Here is a 14,314-nt window from a genome sequence, read left to right on the forward strand (position 1 = left end):
GCTGCGGCCCAGTTTCACCTGCTTTCCTGTTCTGGCTCCATGCTCCTGCCCTCCCTGACCCGCTGGTGCTCTGCGCAAGGGTTCTTCATGTTGGCTAAATGTGCACTCTGAACCTGCCACTTGACATGCACCGTTTCCACACACCCTCCCATTTTACAGATGAGGAGACTGAGGCTTGCAGAGGCAAAGCGACTTCTTCAGGGCCCAGTAGAGGATCTGACTCCCCAGAAAAGGCTCCTCTCACACTAGAGCACAGCTGGGGGGGGGGGCCCTTCACTGTCAGGTATCCCTGTCTGGTGCCCACCTAACCTGAAGAGTTGAGAGGCGCTGCGGAGTGGGGCAAAGGAGGACACAACCCCAGGATAGGAAGTGTGAACCCTGGGGTCTGCAGCCCCTCCCTCCTCAGACACGAGCCACCTCAGTTTACAGATCTCGGCCCCCCGCCCCACCCTCCTGTTCATTTTTTCAAAAAATGACAGCTACTATTTATTGGACATTGGTACCACACCAAGCATTTTACTTGGCCTATCTCCTTGTTACTCACAGCCAATATTTATTGTCTGCTCTTCTGTGCCACACAGTGTGTCCTGGGCTGGGGACTGCACACACTGCCTGCCCTGGTGGAGCTTATAATCCAATGGGTGGGGCTGACCCACGCCCACGCCCACCCCAGTGCCAGCAGGGCCAGGGCAAGAGTATACACAGAGGCCTCGCACTGTATGTCTGGACATTTGGAAGTTATAAATCAAACTAACAACTGTTAAATAAAATATGTTCTATTCCCCTACTCTGACATATGCTTTGATAGTGACCTGGAAGGCCAGGTTCTAATTTAAAACTTCTGTGACTTCTGAGTTCCCTGCCCCAACGTGGGCATGAGAAGAGCTGGCCTGGCCCTCAGCCTGCCCGCTTGTCTTCCCACCCCCAGCCATCTTGGCCCAAGGAGAGGTTCCCATGCACACGTGTGGACACTCTAGTCCCTGTGTGCAGCTGCCCATACCTCCTGCAACCCGCTGCCACTTGGCTACCCCACTGGTGACACAGTCCACCCTTGAGGGACATTCTGGAGTCCCTCGTATTGGGAGTGTGATCTAAAGGGGAGGCTCTGGCCTTCGAGAGGGCCCCACAGATTCCTTATCCTGTGAGGGGAGCCACAGACAGAGAAGGTCTGGACTGGAGTCTTGCCAAGCAGGGGACCCATGGCAGGGACGCCCCACACCCGAGTCTAAGGGTGGAACCGGACAGACCTTTAGCAACTGATGACTTGCTCAACCACTGCACAAGAGCTGGGAGAAGCACAGGGTGCTCTGAAGATGTGTCAAGGCGGTGACTGTTGTCCAGGGATCTGAGATGCCTCTGCAGAAGCCACATTTGAGTGAAGCAGTAAAGAATGAAGAGTCAACCAGGCCAGGGGTTAAGGGAAGGGTGTCTAGTCAGAGGGAACAGCATGTGCGAAGGCTCTGGGGCAGAAAGGCTTGTGGGGAGAACAAGGTCTGAGAGAAGACCCTCATGACTGGAGCCCAGAAAGCCAGTGGGCATGGGCACCAGCTGAGGCCAGAGAGCTGGCAGGGGATGGAGCATGTGGGGCATGTGGCCGAGAGCTTTGGGTCACCGGGACAACAAGCTGGAGTATCCTTGGGCGGAGAGGTCTTGGGAAGTGTCTGCTCCCCGCCCCCACCCCAGGCTTATGACTCTGCCAAGGCCTCATGGGCAAATAATGTAGCAGCAGGCTGAGAAGTCCTAGAATCGTCACATTTTGTCACAAGGAAGAGCTTCAGAAATCACCCAGAAATCAAAGCTGATCTCTGTCTTTCAGGAATCACCCATTGCCAATGAGAAAACTCCTAGAGAGACGACGTCAGAATTCGCCTGAGGTCACTGGCAGGTTGCTGGCAGGGCCTGGCCCAGAGCTTTGTTTGCACAGTCTGAGGACCTACTGTGTGCCCCACCAAAGTCTGAGACACAGCAGACGTCCTCAACACTGAGCACAGCATGTGGTAGGCACTGTAGGTGCACTGCCAAGATGTTTTGAAGGAACTGGACTTTGTCCAGAGACACAAAGACATATAGAAACAGTATCAGCCCTTTTGAGGCTCTGTCTGGTTGGGGAAGGGACATAAAAAGGAGTGACAGTGGCACAGCTGATAAGCTGGCACAGGGGCCTGTCCCCAAGCCTACAGCCTCCTAGCAGGTGCCCCTAAGTCCTCCTGCAGCGTGGAGTATGTCCCTGCAGCCACTCTTGAAAAGGCCCTGGTGCCCGCCTGATTGCTAAGTCCGGTGGACACATGAACCGCCTGCTGTCCTCCCTGAGACACACCGCTCCTTTGCCCCAGGCAACCCGGGTCCTCCCCATCACTCCACCCCTCCCTTCCTCAGCTCCCCCTCCTCTGCCCGCCCTGTAAATGGTGATGGGCCCCAGGTTGTGCCCTCCCTGGGGCCCTCATGCCTTCCACTGTGGGCACTCAGCCACCATGCCTGCATGTGTCACCCAAATCTCTATCACCAATGCAAACCTCTCTCTCCCGAGTCCCATGTGCAAGGTCCACCTGCTTGCAGGACACCGCCACGTGGATGGCTGCCAGAAACCCCAAGTGCAACCTGCCTGCAACGAAACTCCAAACCAGCTCTTTTCCCTACTTCTGAGCATGGCACCTCCAGTCCCCAAGTCCCCATCTTCTACCTTCTAAACATGTTCCAGATCTGCCTCTTCCACCCTCCCCTGTTCTCTCTCATCTGGGTGAGCACAGCAGCCTCTGAAAGGGCTTCTCGCCCCGTTCCATCCTCCACCCAGCAACCGTCTGACCAGGCCACGTCCCCAATCTCCGCATGCCAGCTGTGCCCGTGCCTGTCACTCCCAGCACACTGCAGGCTGCTTCTTGCCTCAGTGTCTTTGAGTCGACGGTCCCCCCGCCTCTCCCACTTTCCCCTGTCTCATTTCTCCTCTGCCTTGAAGCCTCAGCTCCCCCATGTGTGCAGCTCCCTCGTCACACTCAGCTCGCTGGATGCAACTGCGCTTCCGTGTCCGCCTCTCCCGCTAGGCTGTGGCCAGCAGAATGTTCCCAAGCCTCACCCACTGCGCCGCCAGTGCTGCTGCCTCACTCGTTTTGTCGCCAGATCGCATCCCATCCTATGGATATGCCACGCTGTGTTTATCCATTCATCAAATGATGGACATTTGAGTCGTTGCCACTATTTGGCTATTATGAATAACGTTGCTATGAACATCTGTGTACAAGTTTTTACCTGGACATATTGTCTTAGCTCGGCCTGCCATAGCAAAATACCATAGACTAGTGGCTTAAACAACAGAGATTTGTTTCTCACAGGTTTGGAGCCTGGAAGTTCGAGATCAAGGTGCCAGCATGGTCGGGTTCTGATGAGGACCCTCTTCCTGGTTTGCAGACGGCCGCCTTCTGGCTGTGTCCTCACGTGGCAGACAGAGACAGAGCTTGCGCTCTGGTCTCTTCCTTTTCTTACAAGGACACTAGTCTCATTTTACAGCCTCATCTAAACCTAACTACCTTCCAAAGGCCTCACCTCCAAATACCACCACATTGGGGCTTAGGGCTTCAACATATAAATGGGGGGGGACACAAATATTCAGCAGATGACTCATGTTTCAGTTTCTTCAGGTGCATACCTAGGAGTGGAATTGCTGGATGAAAGGTAACTCTGAGTTTAACCTGTTGAGGAACCATCAGATTGTTTGCAGTGGCACGAATTACACCTGCCAGCAGGGCACGAGGGTTTCTGTTCTCACTTTCTGCAATGGCTGTCTCGGGTCTTCATTCTCCTCAAACCCCTGGCCCTCCCGACCTTCCCACCCTCTCAACAGAGGGCCTGCCTCCACCTCGCAGGAAAATGGAAACACCTGTCCCAGCATCCAGATCAGACCTCCCCCACCCCACCCTCCCTGGCCTCCTCTCCCCGGAAGCTCAGAGCAGACGTTTCTCTAGGGCACAGCTGATCTCCGTCTTTCGGGAAATACCCACGATCACTGACCGCTCCTCTCTCTTGCTCACTGAACTGCTGTCTGGGGTTGAGGGCCCGGGAGACGGAGACCAGCGAGCAGGGAGCTCACTGGGCATGCTCTCAGGACCGACACCTGTGCTGGGGGAGGCAGGATGGAGCCGAGGGACAGTTGAGCTGTGACGCAGGCCCATGGAAGGCCTCAGCCACCCCACCAGGAAGCTCTGGAGCAGGCACAGCCTCAGCGTCACACCACATTGTGGCCAGGAGTCAGGCCACTGCCTTCCAGGGCTGGGGCAGGGAGGGCACAGATTGGGGCCACATGGCTCTGTTCAGCCCAGGGCGCGTCCTGGAGAGAGGCTCGGAGGAGAGCCGTCAGCCTCCGGCCCCCCTGCAGCTAGGCCAGCTCAGGTTCGGTCCTGGGATTCTGCGTGGTGCCCGTGGCATCCGCTCTGACTTCCAACAGGCCCCTTCCCCTAACCATGGGATCGTGTTCAAGTCTCTCTCTGAAAAATCCTCCCTCAACCCCACATCCCCGCAACTGCCTGCTTTCCTCCTCCTCCTCCTCCTCCTCCTCCTCCTCCTCCCCGCCAAACTTCTTGAGAGTCCTCCACACTCACTGTCCCCACGCGCTGCTCCTGTTCACTCCCCAACCCCGATGCACCAACAGACCACTGCGATGCCACATCATGTTTGTTGGGTACTTTTGGGTCTTCACAGTCATCGTCCTCTTGGGGACACCCTGTCCTCTGCTGGCTGCTCCTGCCTTGGAAACACTGCCTTCCTCTCAGCTTGCACGATGCCACGGCCTCATCTTCCTCCTACCTCTGGCCAAGCAGCCTGTTCTCTGCTGCGTGGCCAGTAAGAGCAGAGCCCGTGGGGCCAGCCCTCCTCTCCCTGGCCTCCCTCCCTGGATGTCGCCGTCCACACATGCATCCACCGCCGCATCAGTGACTAGTGAGCAGGCATGACTGCCCCTCAAAACTCTCAACCCCAGTGTCCCCTTGACGACCTGATGATGTCTGCTCTGGGACAGTCCTCAGTCTGAGACTGGATTCTTGCTCCTCCCCACACCTGTCCTCCAGGGTTTTACCTGTCCCAGGAACAGGCTCCACCCACCCCCAGCCGGGCAAGCCAGGAACCTGGGAATGTGGCCTGCTCCCTCCATCTCCCCCTCTCTGCCCGCCTCCCTACCTGACCTGTGTCCCAGTCCTGTCGTTCCCCCCTCTGCCGCACTCCTCCTCTCCAGCCAGGGCCCCTGCTCAGCCTCAGGGGCTAAGATCTCCCACCTGGACACTGCAGCTGCTCCCAGCCCTCCCCCCCCCACATCCTCGTGGCCCCCACTGCCCCCAGCCTCATTTAAACACACATACCTGATCATATCATCACCCTGCTTAGAAACCATCCCACCTGCCCAAGGAAAAGACCCCAAGCTTTAGCATGGCCTGTGCACCCCTCTGCCTCCTCTTGTGACGCAGTGTGGCTCAGTGGCTGGGAGCATGGGCTCTGGAGTCAGGCCACGCGGATTCAAATCTGAGCTCCGCCATGCTAGAGGATTCTGGGTAATTGACTCATCCTTTGTGTCCCGTTTCCTCATCTGGAGAATAGGGATGCAACAGCAGCACCGGCCTTAGGGGGGCTGGGCAGATGACGAGATGACACCTGCAAGGTTGTGAGAACACAGTCTGTTCAGAGCGAACATTCAGGGAACACTCGCTGGGCCTCACACCTTACCCGCTTTCTTAGTTTCTGCACTCACTGCAGCTACACTGGCCTCCCATGGGTTTCTCAAATGTTTCATGCTCCCCCACCTCCACCCCAGGATCTTTGCACGTGCTGTGCCCACGTTGCAGTTCTCTTTTCCTTTGCTTAGTCATCTTTTAGCATTGTGCCCAGGTAACCATTCCTCAGGCAGCTCTGCGGAGTGCCCAGCCAGGTCAGCTTTCTCTGTTACACACCATCAGAGACCCATACGCTTCTGTTATTTCAGTTTGTCATTTCACATTTATACATCATGATTATTGCTGTGTGTCCCTCCCCCCACAATCCTATAAGCCCAGGAGGGCAGGGACTCTGTTGTTGCTCACCATCCTACGCCCAGCGCCCAGCACACCCCAGCACCTGCCCGGACTCAGAAAATATTTGTGAAATGAATGAATGAATAAATGAATGAATGACTCTCCCTCTGAGGTCCTACAGACACTTGAAACACAACACACCCCCCACAACTGCCTTCTCCTGTCTTTGCCACCTCTCTCCTCCTTGTCCCCAAATTTACAAATCCCGGAGTCCCCCTAGATGGCTCCTTTCCCCACATCAGCCAGTCACTACGTTGCCCGGATTGCACCTCTGAGCTTTCCCACCCCCACCTCACTCCAGTCCCTCCTAGGCTGCACCCTCCACACGTCCCACCTGGACCTCCTCTCCTCAGGGCAGCTGGGTTTCCGGCCTGCGCCTTTGCTGCTGACCACATTGCCGCCTGAATGATTTGTCTAAACTGTTAGTCGTGTTATGTCAACTCTGACTTAAAGCCTTCATTGCATCCATGTCCCAGTTGTGTCTCCTGAAATGTAGGACTCATGAAGCGAGTGGCACATGACATGATTCTGGGAGGTTCAAGGACCTACACCATGCACCAGGGCACCCTGGGGTGACCATTAACACAGAATTGCAAGATGAGAAAGTTGGTTCTTTCTAACTCTGATTACACTGAGGAGAAAGAAACATCTTTTTTTCCCTCGTTAATTTCTCCTTCTTGCGGGAATCAGGACTCCAGCCACAGCCGCCGGCCAGCCAGAAAGGCAACTAGCAGAAAAAACAACACAACAAAAAGAAAGACAATTAGTGATTAATAGATGGAACGATAACATGGTCTTATTAATATTTTTATTTTATTTACTTTACAGTTACCTTCTATATGTGACATGTGATATCAGGTTTCTTTTTTATTCTTTCTTTCTGTAGACCCCTTAGCTGGGACTATAGTCACACACCACCACATCCAACTAATTTTTTCTAGCTCACTCTTGCTCAGGCTGGTCTCGAACTCCTGAGCTTGAGCGATCCTCCTGCTTCAGCCTCCCCGGAGTGAGATTTACTTTTGTACCTTTACATTTTTTTTCATTGTGGTAAAATATACATAACATAAAGTTTACCATCTTAGCCTTTTTTTTTTTTTTTTTTGAGACAGACTCTTGTTCTGTTGCCCAGGCTAGAGTGCTGTGGTGTCAGCCCAGCTCACAGCAACCTCAAACTCCTGGGCTCAAGCTATCCTCCTGTCTCAGCCTCCCGAGTAGCTGGGACTACAGGCATGTGCCACCATGCCTGGCTAATTTTCTTCTATATATATTTTTAGCTGTCCAGATAATTTCTTTCTATTTTTAGTAGAGACAGGGTCTCACTCTTGTTCAGGCTGGTCTCGAACTCCTGACCTCGAGTGATCCTCCCACCTCGGCCTCCCAGAGTGCTAAGATTACAGGTGTGAGCCACCACGCTCTGCCGAGGTTAATATTTTGATTGCTGGACTGCTTGCTCTGTCCCACTAGACTGTAAGCTCCACGAGGGCAGGGACCTCCACCTTGTCCTTGGCTGTCTCTGATTCTGAGTGGCTGGTACGGTGATGGGCGCAGAGTAGGTGGTGTTCAGTCGGCATCTGTGGGAAATCAGGTAATAGCTACGTTGTGAGGGCTGTGTGGGCAGTGGCCCTTCTGACAGTATTCCAGAAGGGTGGCACTTGGTGAACAAAGGCCTGGAGGTGGGAAGCAGCAGGGTGTGGGGGGCAGATGGGCTGCAGTTGGCGTGGACAGGCAGAGGCCGGAGGGATGAGACTGGAGAGGCCCTCAGCCTCCCTCACTCCTGCCTATTATGAGACCCCACAGCCCTAACACTTTGTCTACACTTCCTTCACACCCTACATCCTGCCTCATGTGATGCGAGTTGATTCATCAGCACTTACTGAACACCTACTGTGTGCAAGGTATGGCATTGGGGCAAATCACCTACCATGTGCAGCACAGGCCAATTTCCAGAGTGATTTGCCACCCAGTATCACGCCTCATGCTCACAGCAGCCCTACAGAAAGGAATCGTCCATCCGTCCATCCATCCGTCCATTCCCGTACTCAAACACTTAGTAAATGTGTATCAAGTGCTGAGCACGTGCCAGGTGCCAGGAATGCAAAGCAGGCAAGGCCAGCAAGGCCCTCATGGAGTGGGGAAGAACGAACTCGTAAACAAACCAGCAAGGCAGTCTGCAAGTGTGATAAACTCTGTGTAAAACCTAACAAACGGGTGATATTGTAGGGAGAGACTGGGCCCATCACTCTGGTCAGTCGGGGGGCTCTCTAAGAAGGTGCCATTGGAGAAACCTCCAGCCATGGGAGGAACACGCCAGGCCGAGCTCGCAGCAAATGCAAAGGGCCCGGCAGCATGGGACAGTACCTGGGCATCGGAGGGACAGTACCTGAGTGTCACCGGAGAACTAGAATATTCGATGGAGTGAAGTGGGGAGAGAAAGGGATGAGATGGAAGAGGAAGCCAGCAGCCAGATTAGGAAAGGCTTGTCGACATTTGGATTTATCCTACTGTGAGAGGTTTTCTTTTTTGAGACAGTCTCACTCCGTCACCCAGGCTAGAATGCCGTGGCGTCAGCCTAGCTCACAGCAACCTCAAACTCCTGGGCTCAAATGATCTTCCTGCCTCAGCCTCCCAAGTAGCTGGGACTACAGGTGTACACCACCAGGCCTGGCTAATTTTTCTATTTTTAGTAGAGATGGGATCTTACTCTTGTTCAGGCTGGTCTTGAACTCCTGAGCTCAAGTGATCCTCCCTCCTGGCCTCCCACAGTCCTAGGATTACAGACATGAGCCACTGCACCTGGTCCCTACAGTAAAATTCGAGTCCACTGAAAAGTTCTACAGAGGTGAACCAGTGTGTCCTGGCTGATGTCTCCACACCATCACCGGGCCACTCTGGAGGCCGTGGAGATGGGAAGATCCACATTGGCTTAAGGTCTATGTGAGAGATAAAACTGTCAGAACCAACTCCAGAAGCCTTGGTTTCTCTTCCAAACTATTTCTCCCCATCTTTCCAGTAAATGGCACCACTGCAACCCTATGGCTCCAGCCAGAAATGTCTAACTTCTGCATCCTTTCTTCCTCCCCTCCCTGCCCCTCCCCCCGCCTCCAGCTCTGTCAGTGTCCACACCAGGAGAAGGGAAGTTTCCAGGCTGTGCCAAGTTGCGTTTGAGGTTAAGGTGCAGCCAGGCAGCCTGGCCGTGGGAGAGTCCCAGCTACTGACTCTTCCCTGCTGCAGGTGGAGACAGTGGACATTCAGCTTCAGCCACAGTGAGGTTCCGCCAGGTGAAGATGAAAAGGGACAAGAGCTGGGGCTGTTGCCAGGAAAAATCAAAATGGTAGACCATGGACTCCAAGTTGGGAAAGGAGGGAGGGGACAGGGGAAATGTGGCAAAACTAGGGCTTTAATCCTGGCAGCTTTGCTCTAGAAACCATGCTCTTAACCATGACACTTGACCACCTCCCTCAATAAAACCCAATTTTATGGATTGAAATCCAACGTTCTTTTCATGACATTTTTCACTTTATTAACAAGTACATTTTAAAACAAGTTAAATGTAACCCTGTGGAGAACTTATAGACTCTTACCCCTCTGAATACCATACCTGTGAAATGTAGGACTAACTTTAATTTATAGGAAGAATGGAAGTAATAGCTTTGGCACAGAATTCTTTTTTCCCTTAAAAAGAAAACAAGGGTGGGAAAGTAAGCAATGATACTGAGGGAAAAGGGAGAATGTCCTTTAGGACTAGCCATATACAGAAATCTAAAAAGTAGCTGCAAATTCACTCATATTTTAACTATATCAAAGCACTGGCTCATATATCGTGGGGGGTTGGTTCATAGATAACTTTGTAAGTCTGATTACAGGCGTGGTTTCGTGTTTTAGAAAAATGAGTATGTATTTAAAAATTTTATAAAATGATTTCATAGTGTCTGTGGACTCTAGGTTAAGGACACATTGCACTAAGAAGCTCCTTAAATCTTTTGGATAATTTGTGATTCTATAGTCTGACAGTTTCTGGATTAGGGTCTCTTAACATGTAGCTTAATATTAATATTACATACTTAGAAAATGAGTCATATGCTTTATTTCTAAAGTTCCATTAAAACTATTTAGTATTAGGTATATTAATTTTCACAATAACATTCTTACATGGAGAAAGAAAAATAAAATATGCAAAATCAGCTTCTCCAGTTATTCCAATGTTTTAACTATTTAGGAATATACTTTCTTTCTAAGGAAAAGGAATCCATTAATATGCAACATCCACATATAAAACAGTCAGGTAGATATTTAAATTCATATTGGTCTCAGCAGGAAATGGCTATGCTCTAGGCATATTTATGGCATGCTCGATAAATTAAATATTGATAATATAGGAACTATAAGGAAACTATTTCCTCAATATAAATCTGCCAAGAGGCAGATACACCAAACGCTCCCATAGATGCTTTTAATTCTTTCTTGTCTTGTGTAAGCACAAGGGAAACAAATATGACTCAACTATTTTTAAAACAACATAAATGAATTAAATACATTCTCTAAACTGTGTGTACATCTGAAAAATGGTTAGATACTGAATATCTCAATCTTAGAAATAAATATCTTTCAGAGAATACTTCTGAGCGATATCAGGAAGATGGTGGAACAGGAGGTTACCTGTTTATATCCCCCCACGAGAATTCTGCACCCATTACAGACAAAATGCTTTGTGGAAGACTTTGGATTCAGGCAGGAGGTTGTGGAGCCCCAGACCTAGGAGGTTGTTTTGAGAGTGCCTAACAACACACAGGTGAGAGATCTGGCAATTGCACTCCCAGGTTTAAACCTGGAAGCAGCTTCATTTCTCAAAGGGCTTAGCTATAGGGATGAAAACGGAGACATTACAACTGAAGCCACAGAAATACCAAGGATGATGAGAGACTATTATGAATAAGTATATGCCAACAAATTGGAAAATCTAGAAGAAATGGATACATTTCTGTAACCTACCAAGACCGAATTACAAAGAAATAAAAAATCTAACTGGACCACTAACGAGACAGGATATTTGGCAAGAATTTTTTGGATAAGTCCTCAAAATCACAAGTAAAAAAAGCAAAAATAGGCCGGGCGTGGTGGCTCACGCCTGTAATCCTAGCACTCTGGGAGGCCGAGGCGGGTGGATCGCTCAAGGTCAGGAGTTCGAGACCAGCCTGAGCGAGACCCCATCTCTACTAAAAATAGAAAGACATTATATGGACAACTAAAAATCTATATAAAAATATTAGCCGGGCATAGTGGCGCATGCCTGTAGTCCCAGCTACTTGGGAGGCTGAGGCAGTAGGATCGCTTAAGCCGAGGAGTCTGAAGTTGCTGTGAGCTAAGCTGATGCCACGGCACTCACTCTAGCCTGGGCAACAAAGTGAGACTCTGTCTCAACAACAACAACAACAACAAAAAAAAAAAAAACAAAAAAAAAACAAAAGCAAAAATAGACAAATGGGATTACATTGAACTAAAAAGCTTCTGCACAGCAAAGAAAACAATTAACAGAGTGAAGAGACAATCTACAGAATGGGAGAAAATGTTTGCACATTAGACATCTGATCAACTATTAATATCCAAAATATACAAGGAACTCAAAACACTCAATAGCAAAAAACCAAATAACCCTATTAACAGATGGGTATAAGTCGTGAAGAGATGTTTCTCCAAAGAAGACATACAAATGGCCAACAGGTACATGAAAAAATGCTCAACATCGCTCATCCAAACCACAATGAAGTATTACCTCAACTTAGTTAGAATGGCTATTATCAAAAAGATAAAAGAGAACATTTTGGCAAGTATGTGGAGAAAACAGATCTCTTTTATAATATTGGTGGGATTGTAGGGATAATAGAAGGAGGGTTCCTTGAAAAATTGAAAATAGAATTACCGTATGATCCAGCAACCCCAGTACTGGGTATACACACAAAGGAAATCGTATCAGTATGTCAGAGTGAGCTCTGCAGTCTCATGTTTATTGCAGCACTATCCACAATAGGCAAGATATGGAACCAACCTAAGTGTCCATCAACTGAAGGATGGATAAAGAAAGTTTGGTATATAGACACAATGCACTACCATTGAATTATATGAAAGAATGAAATCCTGCCATTTGCAACAATGTGAATAAACCTGAAGAATATGATGTTAGGTGAAACAAACCAGTCAGAGAAAGAAATATACTACATGATGTCACACAAATGCAGAACCTGCAAAAGTCGATCTCTCGTAAGAGAAAGTAAACGGTGGTTACGAGGAAGGGGGAGAAGGAAATCTTGGTCAGATAATACATAAATACAGTGAGATAGGAAGAATAAATTTCAAGAGATCTATTGTACAGTAGATGACTATAGTTAATGACAATATATTATATTCTTAAAACTTGTAAAAAGTAGACGTTATGTGCTATCGCCACAAACATGATATCTATGTGAGGCAATGGATTTGTTATTTAGCTAGATTAGCCGTATCACAATACCTCAAAACATCATGCTGTACACAATTAAAACATAATGTTGTCTGTGAATTTAAAAATAAAATTTAATAAATGTTTACATTATCAGAAAAGATAATCAGACTTCTTTCAAAAGTATACTTTAGAGTATCATATTTTCTATCTCTCTTACCTCTTGATCTTTTTTAGTTTTGCTTTCCAGAGCCTCAGATTCATCTAAATTATTCTTGTCTTTTAATTTCAATTCCATTTCTTCTTTTTCTGTTCTTAGTTGTTCATAGTCTATTACCAGGTTATCATAGTTAGCACGAAGTGAGTTCAACTCACTTTCTACATTTTTCTATAATAAACAAAACCAGATTTTCCAATCAGAGGGAATTCATGTCATATATGCTTTGTTTCCTTAACCAAAATTTGGATTAAGTAATTAATTTAACTTTGATTCATTTGGTGGTTTAAGCCATTCTTTTCTTTAACAACTTTCTAATGGTCTACATTTTGGTAAAGTGGCTCATTTAGAATAGATTATTTTGAAAGGAGTAGAATAAAAAACAAATCATAGAAATAAATCATGTTGCCTGTGTCTGACAGGCACAGTTCAACTGGGAAGGTAGGGTGCACATTGGAAAGTTTATTTGGCTACAAATCCTCAAGTTCTTCAGCAATAAAGCTGATAATTTAATTTCCCAAATCCTATTTTATCTTTCAGATGGCTCTGAATTCAGGAAGGGAAACAGATATTATTTATTGATTTTTAAAACTAATAGTATGGGTTTGAGTAGGCTATGTTGTACCATACTCAAAGAGGCCTATCTCTACTTTCTCTACTATGATGAGAGTTATACAAGTTAAAAAAAAGCCTACACCAGGGATTTTTGAAAAAACTGTAATCCTTTAGAGTATGTCTCAGGAACACAAAAGCAGTTTGTCTGTGTACTTTATGGGCATTAACTAATGATAATAAGAAGCACTGCACTTGCATTCCAAAATAAAAATGAAATTTCCTTTAATAAATACATTATATAACTATGTGTCTTTGAACATGAACAATCTAGACAGTAAACATGGAATCTAAACTTATTTTATTATTTACCACAGTATTCCTTCTTTCTTAAAGTTTTGATGAGACTACATATCTTTATCAGTATTATCTGGAAAAATGACCCCTCCCTAATGTATCCAGCTGTACATTCTATTTGCCTGAGAATTTTGACACTTTTAAAATCAATCTTTTTATCTTCATGGTATTTCCTAAGGCAAAACAGAAACTTCACAGACATCATAGATACCAAGGTCTGCTAGTGAAGAGCTAGAAGCAAAGTTTTACCTATTAGTACACACTTGCCTTATGAAATTTTTAGCCTTCCTCTAGATACCTCATAGGTATCAAGTATAAATATAAAGAGTGAGCGAAGTCTTCTTCAGTGCCACAATTGTTACTGAAATTAAGTCAGAGCTAGTAATGTGCTACAACAACAAAATCCAATCAGAAAAGAATTTTAAAAAGAGGATAAAGATTATGTTGTATCAAATCATTCAATTACCTGATTTAGCAGCTTTGTTGCTGGATTCCACTGTATTTCAGTTAATGTGTCAAGAGTGTTACTGCAAAAGTCAGACTCTGAACAGAGAGCTGTAATTAGGGGACAAAGAAATTTATCCATAAACATATTTATTGAAAATCCTAAGTCAAAGATCTCTTAAAAAAAAAAAATTCAATCAGAGGTAATAAATAATAAGCTCAAATTAGCTAATATATGCTTAGAGTATGAATGCCAAAAAT

This window comes from Eulemur rufifrons, chromosome 1, assembly GCF_041146395.1.
Source record: "Eulemur rufifrons isolate Redbay chromosome 1, OSU_ERuf_1, whole genome shotgun sequence".
NCBI lineage: Eukaryota > Metazoa > Chordata > Mammalia > Primates > Lemuridae > Eulemur > Eulemur rufifrons.